The 14529-nt window shown below is 43.5% G+C and overlaps 1 long non-coding RNA gene across 1 annotated transcript in view; it reads right to left on the bottom strand.

Moving 5' to 3' along the window:
• Positions 1-234: 234 nt before the first annotated feature.
• Positions 235-14529, bottom strand: part of LOC144457125 (uncharacterized) — a 38831-nt gene continuing 24536 nt past the window's right edge. The window contains exons 3-4 of the long non-coding RNA XR_013486475.1: positions 5593-5698; positions 235-1148 (exon numbers count right to left, since the gene is read on the bottom strand). This is a non-coding gene — a long non-coding RNA (uncharacterized LOC144457125). The remainder of the gene's footprint in view (positions 1149-5592; positions 5699-14529) is intronic.

The raw sequence follows: 14529 nt of genomic DNA, 5'->3' as shown, positions 1-14529 counted from the left end.
TTTTTAAAACAAATTTTCACAAAATGTATGGCCTTCAAATAAAAAAGATTATAATCTAGCTTTGAGGGATGGTTCACTAAGCCCACAGGGACCCTTCCTGTCTGGTTCCCAGCTATGGTGATCAAGAGTCAGGGTTCAGTCCCAGGCAAGCAGGAGTTCTAATTAGGTAGATTGGTTCATTAACAAACCCCATCCCATTCATTGCCTCAGGGTCAATTGATTAGGGCTTGGGGGGGGAGGGCAAAAGGCTACTCATAGTGGAGTCTGAATCAGGTAAAAATTTATTTGTATTCTCTAAAAGGAATGTGAAGTCTATAAGAACACATTAACAGAATAACTAGAATTCAGTAACTTACCTTATAGTTCTGGTTACAATATGACGGGAAGCTCATATTTATGCCTCATCAGAACAAAAGTAGTTTGGCAAGACTGCTAATTAGCTTACATTTCACCCAGGTATCCCACTGTCTAGTTACTCCCTCTACGTGTCTGTTGGTAAAAAGGACAGGTGTGGCCAATGTTCTTGTCAGTGGTCATCTTCTCTAATGTAGAGGCTTCCCCTGCCATCAGTCACTGCTGCTCTGGGACCATCACAGGTTTTGAACTCACAGGCCTCTCAGAACCCCTGAGTCAGGCATGGCCAGACCTGGATGTAAGTGGAGAATCTCTCTCTTCATGTCCTGCACAGCCCATATTATAATAGGATCGCAGATTTAGAGCTAGAGAGGGCCTTAGAGATTATCAAGTCCACCCTCCTTATTTTGCACATGAGGATATTGAAAGTTAGGCAGACTCAGTGACCCGCTGTTCCCAGAAACTGCCTGTCAGTCAGTGTGGGGGAAAGCATCACCCAGGCTGAAGTTTTGTGTTACCTGATATTCATTACATAGGAAGTCACCCCCCTACCTGTTTGTATATGAAAATGGTCACGTACTTGTTATCTTGCTGAGACGCAATGGCCCATCCCCTTTTACTGCCATGGAATGATCCAAATTGTGTTTATCTCATTACTAAAGTCATCAGTAGAAGCTGGTCCCATGTTGAAGCCATTGTTGATCCCCAGTAATCAGCCCCTAAATGTGTCGCTACCTTTATATATCTTAATAAACTCTTTTAATTCTCTTGTTCCCGAGTTTTGCCTCCTTAATCTGAAAGCCAGAACAAAGAATTTTCCTTTTAACTTTTGGCAAGCTATATTGTCTTGGGGAGGGAAAAGGGGAGGGATAGAGGGAGAACAATTTGAAACTCAAAATCTCATGAAAAATGAATGTTGAAAACTATCTTTACATGTAATTGGAAAAAATAAAATACTGTTTACTTTAAAAAAAGATGAGCCCCCCCCAAAAAAAATTTAGCAAGCCAGCCAGGAGTTCTTTTGAGGGCTTTCATCCTTGGCTATAACTCCACCCCTATTCCCACACCGGATCTCACCACCCCAAAAGTCAGCGTTCAGGCATTGCCTGAGGGCAGGCTGGAGGGGAACTCCCCACCCTCCACACTGGTTAGTTAAGCAGTGAAGTGATGAAGAATTTGGTTCCCCAAGACTCAGGATGGGAAGGAGAAATAAATCCCCAAAATCCACATTTTGACTTTTTTTTCACTTGTGCATGAAGAAGGGAAGATTTGAGGAAGAGGCAGGTGAGTAAATGCATGCATTTGCACGGGAATACGGGTACTCACAGAGTGAGTGGGACTCCCAGGGAATCAGACTATGACAGTTTGGTAAAATCCTGCCAGTTATGTCCACAACTGAGATACGCTCAGTAGGGACTGGGAAAATTACGGAAAAAAAGAAAAAAGACATGGGATCAAGTAGGTATTGTACTCAGTCAGACGTGCATTCTAAACTTGATTTGAAGGTCTATAGCTTAGGCAAGCATGGGATTTTCAGGGTTTTGGGGGGGGGTTGGGCTAGGCAATGGTGTTAAGTGACTGGCCCAGGGTCACACAGCTAGTTAAGCGTCAAGTGTCTGAGGCTGGATTTGAACTCAGGTTCTCCTGACTCCAGGGCCGGTGCTCTAACCACTGCGCCACCTAGCTGCCGTGGATTTTCAGCTTTGAAACAGCAATTGCCCCTCATTGTCATATGAAAAAGGGATTAAAGAAGGGAAAGAGAGATTTAGAAAAACCTTTGGAGGAGTCAGAGGAAGGACCAACCAATCCCTACCCCCAGCCGCATGGGAACATCTGCCCTACCCCCACCGTCGTTTAAGCCCTTAAGCCCGAACTGTGTTCTGAGTAATGGGAATAGATATTAACAGCGAGCCAGAAGTGAGGGGACGGCGACTGGGACCTACAAGTGTTTTTAGAACTTCAAGGCTTTTAAAGGGGGGGAAAAAAGCTCTCTTGCTTTCTCTCCTCTGTCTCTGTCTCTCTCTATCTCTCTGTCTCTCTGTCTCTGTCTCTGTCTCTATCTCTCTGTCTCTCTGTTTCTGTCTGTCTCTGTCTCTCTCTTATCTCTCTGTCTCTCTGCTTCTGTCTGTCTCTGTCTGTCTCTGTCTCTGTCTGTCTCTCTGTCTTTCTCTCTCTCTCTCTCTCTCTCTCTCTCTCTCTCTCTCTCTCTCTCTCTCTCTCTCTCTCTCTCTCTCTCTCTCTTTTTTCCCTCCCCCCCAACCCCATCTCTCTGTCTGGCTGTAGCCAAGCTGGCAAAGCAGAAGAGAGATAAGAGGGAAAGACGTTCATGCAGTAAGGTTTAGTTCTATAGATAGTCTGGGATGTGAATAGTAAAGGGGCTCATCTGATCAGGATGTAAGAGAAAGTTGTAATCTGAGTAAAGGGTTTTGGAGATTTGGAAAGAGAAGTGAGGAAGGGTTTGGTCTCATTTGGATAAGAAGAAGATGAGAAATGTTATGTGGTGGTTCTTTATCATATTCAGCTAGAAAACCCCAGGGCTCAGAAGCTGGGGGTTGAGAATTTGATGCTGCTAGCCAGGGCCTCTCCTTATCTGAAAAGCCTCAGGGCCAGGTGAAAGAGGCTGGGGACTAAGAATTGATCCAGATCTTTGAGGAAAGGTTATAGGAAGCTGGGATTGCCACCACACATCTTTAAAAGTGAGTTTATTGATGATAATGGGCTTTTTTGAAAGGCTAACAGTAAATGGCCCTTGGTTGAAATGAGATTTAAATGTTTCCATCAGCAATTATAAATCCAGAGTTGATTCGTCTAAAATCTGTCCCGAAAGTAAATCAGAATGTGGTCTATCTGTGCTCTCCTATTAGGATTGTTGTCAGATGCCTTCAATGAGTACAAACACAGCATCAAGGTCAGCTGCCACCCTGATGGTAAATTATTCAACTTGAAAAGGCTACAAGCCAAGACTAAAGTGGAGGGAGTGTTGGTGCATGATTTTTTGTTTGCAGATGATTGTGTAGTCAATGCAGCCTCCAAAGCTGAGATGCTACAAAGTATGGACTAATTCTCTACTACCTGTGCTAATTTTGTCCTAACAATTAACACCAAGAAAACACAGGCTCTCTAGGCAGCCAGCACCACACCATCCTTATATGGAACTATCAGTTACAGCAAATGGAAAAATTTTGAATGCTGTGGATAAGTTCGATTACCTAGGCAGTATACTTTCCAGGGATGTACACATTGATAATGAGGTTGTCGCACGCACTGCCGGAGCTGGCTGAGTGTTTGGGAGGCTCTGAAGGAAAGTGTCAGAGAGAAGAGGTATTAGGCTGCCTACCAAACCGAAGGTCTACAGAGCCACTGTACTGACCTCATTGTTGTATGTCTATGAAACCTGGACAGTCTACCAGCACCAGGCCAGGAAACTGCATCCCTTCCATTTGAATTGTCTTAGGAAGATTCTGAAGATCACCTGGCAGGATAAGGTACCAGACACTGAGGTCCTGTCTCCAACTCAACTGGCAAGCATTCAGACTCTGCTTCAGAGAGCACAACTTCAGTGGACTGGCCACATTGTTCAAATGCAAAACGTATGCTTGCCAAAAAGACTATTTTATGGAGAACTCATGCAGGGCAAGCGTCACGTGGTGGTCAGAAGAAGGGATACAAGGTCTCTCTTAAGAACTTTGGAATTGATTGTGTGACGTGGGAGACGCTGGCACAGGACCACTCAGCACGGTGTGCTCCATGAGCAAAGCAGAATTGGAAGTAGCTCAAAAGAAATGTGAAATATGCAAATCTAGAGAATCTACCCCAAATATTCACATGGACTATTTGTTCCTGACCTGAGATATAGCTTCTAAGCTTGTATTGGTCTGATCAGCCAGAGTCAAACACACTGTAACTTGATAGCAATGTCATTTTGGCCCTCTTCAAGAGCAAAAGACAACAACCATTAGGAGAATTGTGGGGGGGTAGCCAGGTGGCTCAGTGAATAGAGCTCCGGCCTTGGAGTCAGGAGGACCTGAGTTCAAATCTGACCTCAGACACTTGACACTTACTAGCTGTGTGACCCTAGGCAAGTCACTTAACCCCGATTGCCTCACCAAAAAAAAAAAAAGAGAGAATTGTGGTAAATCAGTACAGTGCAAAAATACATTTGCTATTTAGCATTAAAACATTACTGAGGGGGAGGAGGAGGGGTGCAGTGAGGACTCCAGCAAAAGGATTTCCAGAAAGGGTGAGTTATCACTTTGTCACACAGGCTCTAAGCTTCAATCTACTTTCTCCTATACTCTGTACCTGGAGGAAAGTGTGTCACAGACTTTTTGAGTGAATGTGTGTACCAAAGTTACCAACTATACTGCCATGTTAAGAATAAGCCTCTGGAAAAAAAAGAATTAAAAAAAAAAAAAGAATAAGCCTCTGGATTTTGATCTTCATTTCCAAACACCAATTATCTTGAGTACATAAATTACAGGATTTACTAATTTTTTTTGTCCTTGAGAAAGTGTTAAGTAGGAAATTAAGCAGGAAAGCATCATGCCAACAATTTTATACAAGTAAATACCAGTGATTAAGTGAATGATGAAAGTAGAAACAACTAAAAAAAACCCAACAGAATCCATCCTGAGTGGGGTTTATGTCCTACTGCTTTTGGGTGCCCAGTTATTTTGTCAAAGTCAGAATAAAATGGACAAGTTTATTTATTCTTGATCTTCCCCTACGCTTTTAGGAACCAGTATAACTGAGCCTTCAATTATTGTCTGAAAACTACTAGAGCAAAATGACTGGCTCCGCCCTTCTTGGTGCCGTATTCATTTCACATTGCATTTATACAGAAGGAGAATGAATGAATGAATGAATGAAGCAACATGTATGAAGTGCTTTCTATGCCCCAAGCACTGGGCTAAGCACTGGTGATACAGATACAAAATGTGAGGCAGCCCCTGCTCCCAAGAAGGGCACTCACACTCTTTTTGGGGCAGACATCACCCTCCTGATGTCATGATCCTCTTCGAGAACAAAGGACAACAACCATCAGACATAACATGGAAGAGAGTGCCACAGTGCACACAGGTGAAGAGGTAACACATATGACAAGGTCCAGGGATGTTGGTCTGATGGCAGTATGAAGTCTGAAGTCTGAAAAGTGTATTAACAAGGAGATTGATAAGACCTGAAGGACCTCAGGGCAGTTCAAAGGCAGATGGGGAGGCTGGTGGTCCTCCATCTCACCTGAAGCCTTGGTGCATCCTAGCTCATCAAAGTAGCATAAGCATGAGTGTCTGAGTCGATCTTCCCAATTGTCTGCTCCATGGAATCTGGGCAGACCAAAGCTGGGCTAGGGGAAGAACAGAAAGAGAAAGTGGAAACTCACTTGCTGGCGGTGGGGCCCCGAGGAAATGACATCTTTTCTGAAGGAATTCTTTAAGAACTGGGATAAATAAAGCGCATGCTGTGGAAAGGGAAAATTCCAAACCTCTAGGATGTCTCTGAAGAGATGAAAAATTGCCCAGAAGTAAGTATCCTTGATTGCCCCAACCAATTCAATAAATACTTCTTCAGCAGTTACTAGAGGCAAGGCATAAATCTAGGTCTAGAGGAGGTAGGAGTAAGGGCGCCATATACAAGAGCAACATTTTAGAGCCAGAAGGAACTTTAGGGGTCATCAAGTCTGACCCCCACATTTTAAATTCAAGGAAACCAAGGCCCAAAGGTTAAATAACACAGGAAGTTATAGAAGCGGGATTTGAACCCTGGTCCTCTGATTCCAAATCTGGCCTTTTTCTCCACTGCATCCCACTGCCTTTAGAGCCATGGTCAAGCCCATGTTTATCTAAAAGCTGAGATCTTAGCGTTTGGTGGCAGAGTGCAAAAACTTGTAATTTGATAACTAGAATCTTCATTCCATCACCAGTGATAGAGACAGAGAAGGAAAGAAAGAACAAAAGAGAGAGAGAAACAAAGGTTTGGGGATGTTACTTATATACTTGAGCCATAGTGTTATCATCTTCTACCTAACAACAAAAAAGTTACTTAATTAAACCTTACATGCAATTCTTCAACCACTTTAATCCCTGGCGTTTGGTTTACTCGTTCTGGGTGGGATAACCAGAGTCATTCAATAAGGTAGAAATTACTATTTGTACTCAAGCAGTGACTAGAGCGGTCTACAAGGACTTATTAAGCGTTCGCCAGAACAGTGAGTGCCCATGCAGACGCTCAGATGTGGTGTCTAAGCCAGAGAACACCCCCAGTAGAGCGTGACTGATTGGGTGTGGAGTATTTAAATGTAGGACAGAGCAACTATACAACATATCACTAACGTCTCTATCTGAGTGACACTTTCCCCAAAATCAAATAAATGGGAAGCCCCACGATTGTCAGCCTAGTCACTGTCCTGCTAGAGAGGTACCAAAGGGATTGAGACTTCATCTTCTTGTTGTGGCAGTGACCGTGACATCAGGGAGGTGATGCCAAGACTTGCAAGTGAATTGGATTTAAGTGAGGCAGGGTGGTGCAAAGCCACCAGCCTCACTTTCTCCTCTGGAGCAGTGGCAAGATATAGCTCAGGATGACTGGAGATGGCTCGCAAGACTGGATCTATGACTTCACTGGTATGGGAACTCCCAAAGGAGGAAACTACCTCTGCCAATACAGGTCTGCACTTTATAATCTTAGAAGGGTACCCGGAACAGAGGTATCAAACACACAGCCCCACAACTCTCCCAAGTGTGGCTGAACCCAGTGAAAACGTAATTAGGAAATATTTAACAAAATCAATGAAAATATAGTGAAAGGTATATAATGTCAATACACAGCTTTCTAAGTCAAGATGCAGCCTGCAAGCTTCCTTATACATGACTTGGCCCCTCGGAGCCCCCCATTCTATTTGGGTTTAATGCCACACAACCAGCAGGTATATAGCACTGCCTCTATGACACTGAAACCGAGTTTACCCTTTGATTTAGTGATCCCGCCTCCCAGGACTATAGTCTAAAAGTTTTATTAGAAAGAAAAAGAGCCTATCTTTACCAAAAAAAAAAATCCATAGATACTTTGAGGCAGCTAGGTGGTACAGTGGACAGAGCATGTCAGAAAGACCTGAGTTCAAATCCTGCTTTATATACTTCTTGGCTGTACAGTCCTAGGCAAATTACTTAAGATGCCTGCCTCAGTTTCCTCATTTGTAAAATGAGAATAACAATTGCACCTGCCTGGATGCTTTCAGAAAAACTCATGCAAAGTGAAGTGAAGAGGACCAGGAGAGCACTGTACACAGTAGCAGCAACATTGTGTGATGCTCAGCTGTGAAGGACTTAGCTCTTCTCAGCAACACAGTGATCCAGGACAACTCTGAAGGACTTAGCTCTTCTCAGCAACACAGTGATCCAGGACAACTCTGAAGGACTTAGCTCTTCTCAGCAACACAGTGATCCAGGACAACTCTGAAGGACTTAGCTCTTCTCAGCAACACAGTGATCCAGGACAACTCTGAAGGACTTAGCTCTTCTCAGCAACAGTGATCCAGGACAACTCTGAAGGACTTAGCTCTTCTCAGCAATACAGTGATCCAGGACAACTCTGAAGGACTTAGCTCTTCTCAGCAATACAGTGATCCAGGACAACTCTGAAGGACTTAGCTCTTCTCAGCAATACAGTGATCCAGGACAACTCTGAAGGACTTAGCTCTTCTCAGCAATACAGTGATCCAGGACAACTCTGAAGGACTTAGCTCTTCTCAGCAATACAGTGATCCAGGACAACTGTGAAGGACTTAGCTCTTCTCAGCAATACAGTGATCCAGGACAACTCTGAAGGACTTAGGATGAAAAATGCTCCCCATCTCCAAAGAAGGAACAGATGGAGTCTGAATGCAAATTGAAGCATGCTTTTTTTTACTTTCTTTATTATTCTTGGGGGTTTTTTTGGTCCGCATTTTCTTTTGCAACATGGTTAATGTGGAAATGTTTGCATGGCTGCACGTGTATAATCTATATCAAATTGCTTGCCCTCTCAAGGACAGGTAGGAGAAGGGGGGAGAGAATATGGAACTCAAAATTTAAAAAAAACAAACAAATGTTAAAAAATTTTGTATACATGTAATTGAGAAAAAAATAACATAAAAATTAAATGTAAAAATTTATAATTGTGCCTGCCTCTCAGGGTGGTTGTGAAGTGAGATGATATTTGTGCCATGTTTTGCAGACCTTAAAGCACTATATGAATACCAGCTCCTATGTGTGTCCCTCCACAGGACTGGGAGCTATTCCTTGTCCCACTGCTTCTATGGCATCACGACAGAGCCATGCAGGACAGGTGGTATGATCAGAACTGTTATTTAATTCTTATCACCATGAGGCCAAAAGTCCATTCAGGACATGTTTCTTACCATGGGTGTGCCCATCTGCGGGGTCACCTGGGAAGTGAAAGGAGATTTCTGCAAATATGATGTCTGTGTCTTTAGGGCACATAAACCTGGCTGGAATTCCAAATGGTGGTCCATCTCATTCTCCTGGCTCTAAGGAAAGCTGCACAAAACTACAGAAAATCAGGTGTGTTCTATTTTAATCAATCAAGTCATTGACCAATCGATGAACGATCATTGGTTGAACACCGCTGGTATGCCAGGCACTGTGCTGGGGATGGAGACAAAAGCAAAAAGTCCCTGCCCTCCAAGAACTCAAGACCTGGAGAAATGATAGGTATATATGGAGGCATATAATTATATGCAACATTTTGGGATCAGAATATGGCTTCTCATATAAATGATAGACACAGGAAGGAAGTTCAAGAAGCAGCAAGGGGCTCGGGAAAGGCCTCCCATAGGAGATGATGTTTGAGCTGAGCTTTGGAAGAAACCAGGGAGTTTAAGAGAAAAAGCTGAGGAGAGACAGCTTTCCAGACAAGGGAGAACAGCCCGTGCAAAGATATGGAGGCTGGAGATGAAATATCATGTTTGAGGAATAGCAAAAAGGCTGGTTTGGCTGGAATATCGGATACATGAAAAAGAGTAATGTACAATGAGGCCAGAAGGCAGTCTGAAGCTAGTTTATGAAAGGCTTTAAATGCCAAACTGAGGTGTTTGTATTGCATCCTCATTGGGATGCCACTGGAGTTTATGGTCACACCTGTTGCGTAAAGAACATCACTTTCACAACTGTGTGTAGAAGAGAGAAAATGCTTGAGGCTGGGAGATCAAGGAGAAGATTATTGCAACAGCCCAGGCCAGAGGTGATGATGGTGTGAGCCAGGGTGATCATATGCATGAAGAGAAGGGGATGGATTTGACAGATGCTGAGGGATTAGAATTTGCAAGTGTTGGCAATGGATTGGACATGTAGAATGAGGGTGAGGTCATGTGGAGTGAATATGAAGAGTTGAGTATGACCCTGAGGTTGTAATCCTACATGCCTGGAAGTGGCGGGGAGTACTCTGAAAAGAAATAGGGAGATCCAAAAGAGAGGGTGGTTTTGGGGAAGGCCAGTGAGATCTGTTTTGGACATCCTGAGTTTGCCATGACTCCGGGATATCCAATGGGAAACATCCGACAGTCTGCCGTGACATAGGACTGGGTCTCAGGAATGAGCCTAGGGCTGGAATTATATAGATCTGGGTGTCATCGCCCAGTGTCAAGATGATCGTTGAACAAATGATTGTGGATAAAGTCATTAGGAGAGAGAGAGTATACAAGGAGAAGAGGACACAACCTTGGTGTATAACCAAAGTTGGGGGACAGGATTGGGATCAGGGGTGTCAAATTCAAATAGAAAGGGGAACCACTAATCCATTCAGAAGGATCCCCACAGATCGCATATTGACTTAGTTTTAAAATGCAATATTATTTGTGTTTTTATTTACTTTCTTAAATACTTCCCAACTATATTTTAATCTGGTTGGGAGGGCAGTGACTGTTTGACACCTCTGATTTGGGTGATGATTTAGAAAAGGGGAACCAAGAGAGAATACGGGAGAGTACCCTGGTGGGAAGAACAGCCACCAATAAGAGGCTTGGCCCTGGGCTGGCCACTTTACTAGCAGAAAAAACTCACAGTTGTTTGGACAGTCCAAAGCCAAAGTGAATGCAAAATATCTAATTAGCAGTTCCACTGACAGCTTTACTGTCTTTTTTTTTTAAGACACCTTTATTTTACTTTTAGATTCCCTCATCAGCTAGGTGGCACAGTGGATAGAGTGCCTGCTCCGACATCAGGAAGATTCATCTTCTCCAGTTCAAATCTGGCTTCAGACACTTCTAGACAGCTTTATATCCTGATGAAGTTTGAGAATCATCTTCCCAGCACACTCTATCAATAGTTGTCATTTAAGTTGCTGACTCTTGTTTTTAAGTTTGTTTTTGTAAAATTCACACTTGTGAGTGTCCTGTACTCTGGCATTTCTTTTCAGGGTTGAATTAGTCCCAAAAGATAGTAGCTAGTATTCATACAGTACTTTAAGGCTTGCAAAGAGCTTTTCAATCTCATTTGAGCCTCACAACAATCCTACAAGGTAGATGCTATTATTATCCCCATTTTACAGATGAGGAAACTAAGGCAGAGTTTAAGTGATTTGCTGAGGGTTACACAGGCAAGTAAGTGTCTAAGGCCAGATTTAAACTCAAGTTTTCCTGACCCCAGGCGAGTACCACATCTACTACACCATCTATTGCTTTTTAAATTTGTACTATGTGTTAAGGACCCTTTTTCTACTCCCTCTTTTTGGAGGAATACCCTAGATGTTGGCCAATGAGTAAAATCATCCCTGGCAAGCCAAAGTGTGTGAGGAGAGGGAACCTAACTCCTCTCATTATAGGCAGGCTCAAGCCCCATGCCCTGGGTCCAGAACAGGAAAGGGGCCCAGTCTGTGGTGACCCAAAAGCATTTCTTCCAAGGTTATTTAAGTACAGAGTTTATATCAATTAGATCAGACTTTAGATCAATTTATTTGCAGTTGACACCTATGAAGAAGAGTGTCAAGAACAAATGCTAAGTGCCCGATGTCATTCCATTATTATCAAACGAGATAAAAGCACTTAGCACAGTGCCTGGCACATAATGAGATCTACAGAAGTGTATGACATTCTCACAATTATTATTCCAATATGTTTAGTGACAAATGGTAATTCTGGAATCTTCAGAGACCAGCTCTGATCCAACATTTCTTATGAACAATTTTTTAGAAAATAATCATCAACAAGATTTTGATAGTAATTTAAAAGGTGTTCAGCATATTGATTTCACAGGATTATTGTATAGAAAGTGTTTTGTAAAGCACTTATTTTCGTGAGTTTTTACTGCTTTAGGGGCCAGCAGCGGTGACCTTATAAAGTCTGTAAAAGGCAAAGTCTGTAAAGTCTTATAAAAGTCTATAAAAGGTATCTTCTTTCTCAGATACCAGGAAACTCCCCCGACTCTTCTCTTTTCACCTCTTTTCACCTGACCTACATAAAACAGCTCACAAAGTAATTTTAAGTGTTAGATGTGAAAATAGGGACTGTTGGGATTGTTAGAAGGTAAGACTTGAGTTGAATCAGATTAAGAGTAAAATGGAATTGGTTCTGCTGAAACCTGAATAAAGTATTTAGAACAATCTTCAAAACAGTCAGTAAGGTTGAGGTTTTTATCGTAACCATGGTAGACCAGTCACAGAGTGAACCTGAAGGATGATGGATGGTCTGAATGCTGCCCTGGTACCCATATAATGCCTAAAAGAAAACTCCAGAGGACAGCCTTCAACCCACGGGGAGGCCTCCAGTTGGAAGAAACCAACCAATCCCTGTGGAGGGTTCATGGCACAAAAGCTACCCAGGGTAAAAAAGGGCGCAGTTGGCATCACTGATGGGAGGCTACCCGTTGGAGAGATCACAGATCTACTGAGATATTAAACTATGACCAAAGAATGATTTGGAAGAATCTACCCTGTAAAATTGCACAATGCGTAGGGAATTACTGGGGAGTGCTTTGGCCATTCCAGAGAACATGAGAGTGAGCTGGAGGGTAGATCCCAGTCCCGGATTACTGCCGCCATCAGTTCCTTTCCACCGCCACTGACTTACTGAACAAAGCTGGAGGAAGCCACTGATCACACTCACTGGGCATACTCCAAGTTCAGGCGATCCAGCTTCAGCTGGGCCCTCACTGCAGCGAGGTAACCTTTCATTGTTTTTAATTGATTCCTTGTCTCACTACCCTCAGAAGCTATTCCAAACCTTTCCTTTGCTCCTCCACGCCCCCTACCCCCCATGCACACATCTCCTCTCCCTGTCTCAGCCGAAGACATTGCTTTTTTCTTAATGAAAATACTGAGGCTCCCACAATGTGACTTCCCACTCCTCTCATCCTCTTCTTTTTAAGACCCATTGACGTCATTCCCCTACTCTCACCCCTTCCCCCTAGTCTCTGACAAAGAAGTATTCCTCCTCGCCAAGGTCAGCCCCTCTACGGGTACCTGTAATGCCATCCCCTCTTGTTTTCCCCAGCAAACTGCCCACCAACCATCCTCCACTTCTCCCTATCTACTGGTTCTTTCTCTACTGCCTCGAAATAAGGTTTTTTAAAAAAATACATTCACTAGGTCTTACTATTCCTTCAAGCTTCCATCCTATATCTCTCTTCCTTTCCTCAGCCAAACTCTTTGAAACAACTCTCTACATTTGTTCAGTAAGTAAATTTTTTTTTAAAAAAAGCACTTCTTAAGAGCTTACTATGTACAGGCACTGTGCTAAGTGCCAGGGATACAAAAAGAGGCAAAAGACTGGCCTCATGGAGCTTACAATCTAATGGGGATGACAACAGGCAAATAAACAAACAAGTATATATGTTTGTGTGCATACACACACACACACACACACACACACACACACACAGACACAAGACAAGCTGTATCCAGGATAAATAGTAAATAATTAACAGAAGGAAGGCACTGGGATGAAGAGGGGATAGGGAAGGTTCCTATAGAAGGTGGGATTTTAGTTAAAGGAAGACAGGGAGGTCAGTAATCAGAGCAGAGGAGGGAGAGCATTCCAGGCACGGGGAACAGTCAAAGAAAATGCCCAGAGTCAAGAGATGGAGTGTCTGGTTCATGGAAGAGCCAGGAGGCTGGTGTCACTGGATTGAAGACTATGTATTGAGGAGTGAGGTGTAAGAAGACTGGATGGAGCAGGCTGCCACGTATTCCAAACAAAGAATGCTGAAGGGGGAGCGGAGAGGAGAGTATCATGTCTGTGCAAAAAAAAAAAAAGATGAAGGGGCAGCTAGGTGGAGCAGTGGATAAAGCACTGGCCCTGAAGTCAGGAGGACCTGAGTTCAAATGTGGTCTCAGACCAAACACTTGACACGTAGTAGCTGTGTGACCCTGGGCAAGTCACTTAATCCCAACTGCCTGAAAAAAAAAAGATGCTCTAGTCACATGGCAAGAAGGGCAACCACTGGACCATCCATGACCGTCTGTACCGTCATGAGGAAGCCAATGCCCCCAGATTATTATGTTAGGTGGATCCCCAAGGGCAAACTTAGAAGACAGAAACTAGAGTTATCCTAGAAGGGTAGGGATGGAGGGAGACGATTGACGTTGTCATCCAAAGAAGCACGTCCATCGAGGAGGCCACAAATTGCTGTGAATATCTGAGAGCTCTATCTGGCTGCCCATAATGCATCCTTTCTGCAGTGAGTGTAAGTCAGCCTCAGTGCTGGACTTGCCTTCAGAGAGAAGGGCCTAGGCCAGGGGTGGGGAACCTTCGGCCTTGAGGTCAAGGCCTGCTATGTCAGTTTTCTCCACAACATAATAGCACCAAAATTTTAGAAACAGTGGGGTTTTTTATACTGATCTTGGAGAAGAGCCTCCTTCACTTTTCTCATTACCTGCTAATGTTTCCCAGGACAATGGGTAACATTGACTTACACTCTTCTTAACAAAATGTGAGAAGGGGCAGCTAGGTGGCGCAGTGGATAGAACACCGGCCCAGAATTCAGGAGGATGTGAGTTCAAATTCGCTTCAGTCATGTAACACTTACTAGCTGTGTGACCCTGGGCAAGTCACTTAACCCCACTGCCTAACCCCCTCAAAAAAAACCTCACAAAAACACACACACACACACACACACACAAACCAAACAAATTGGTTAAATAAATTGCAGTTATATGGAGAAGTGGATAAAGGATTGGCCTGAGTCA

This window comes from Phascolarctos cinereus, unplaced genomic scaffold (assembly GCF_003287225.1).
Source record: "Phascolarctos cinereus isolate Bilbo 61053 unplaced genomic scaffold, phaCin_HiC Scaffold_4;HRSCAF=312, whole genome shotgun sequence".
Lineage (NCBI taxonomy): Eukaryota > Metazoa > Chordata > Mammalia > Diprotodontia > Phascolarctidae > Phascolarctos > Phascolarctos cinereus.
This window is presented reverse-complemented; position numbering and strand designations above follow the sequence as displayed.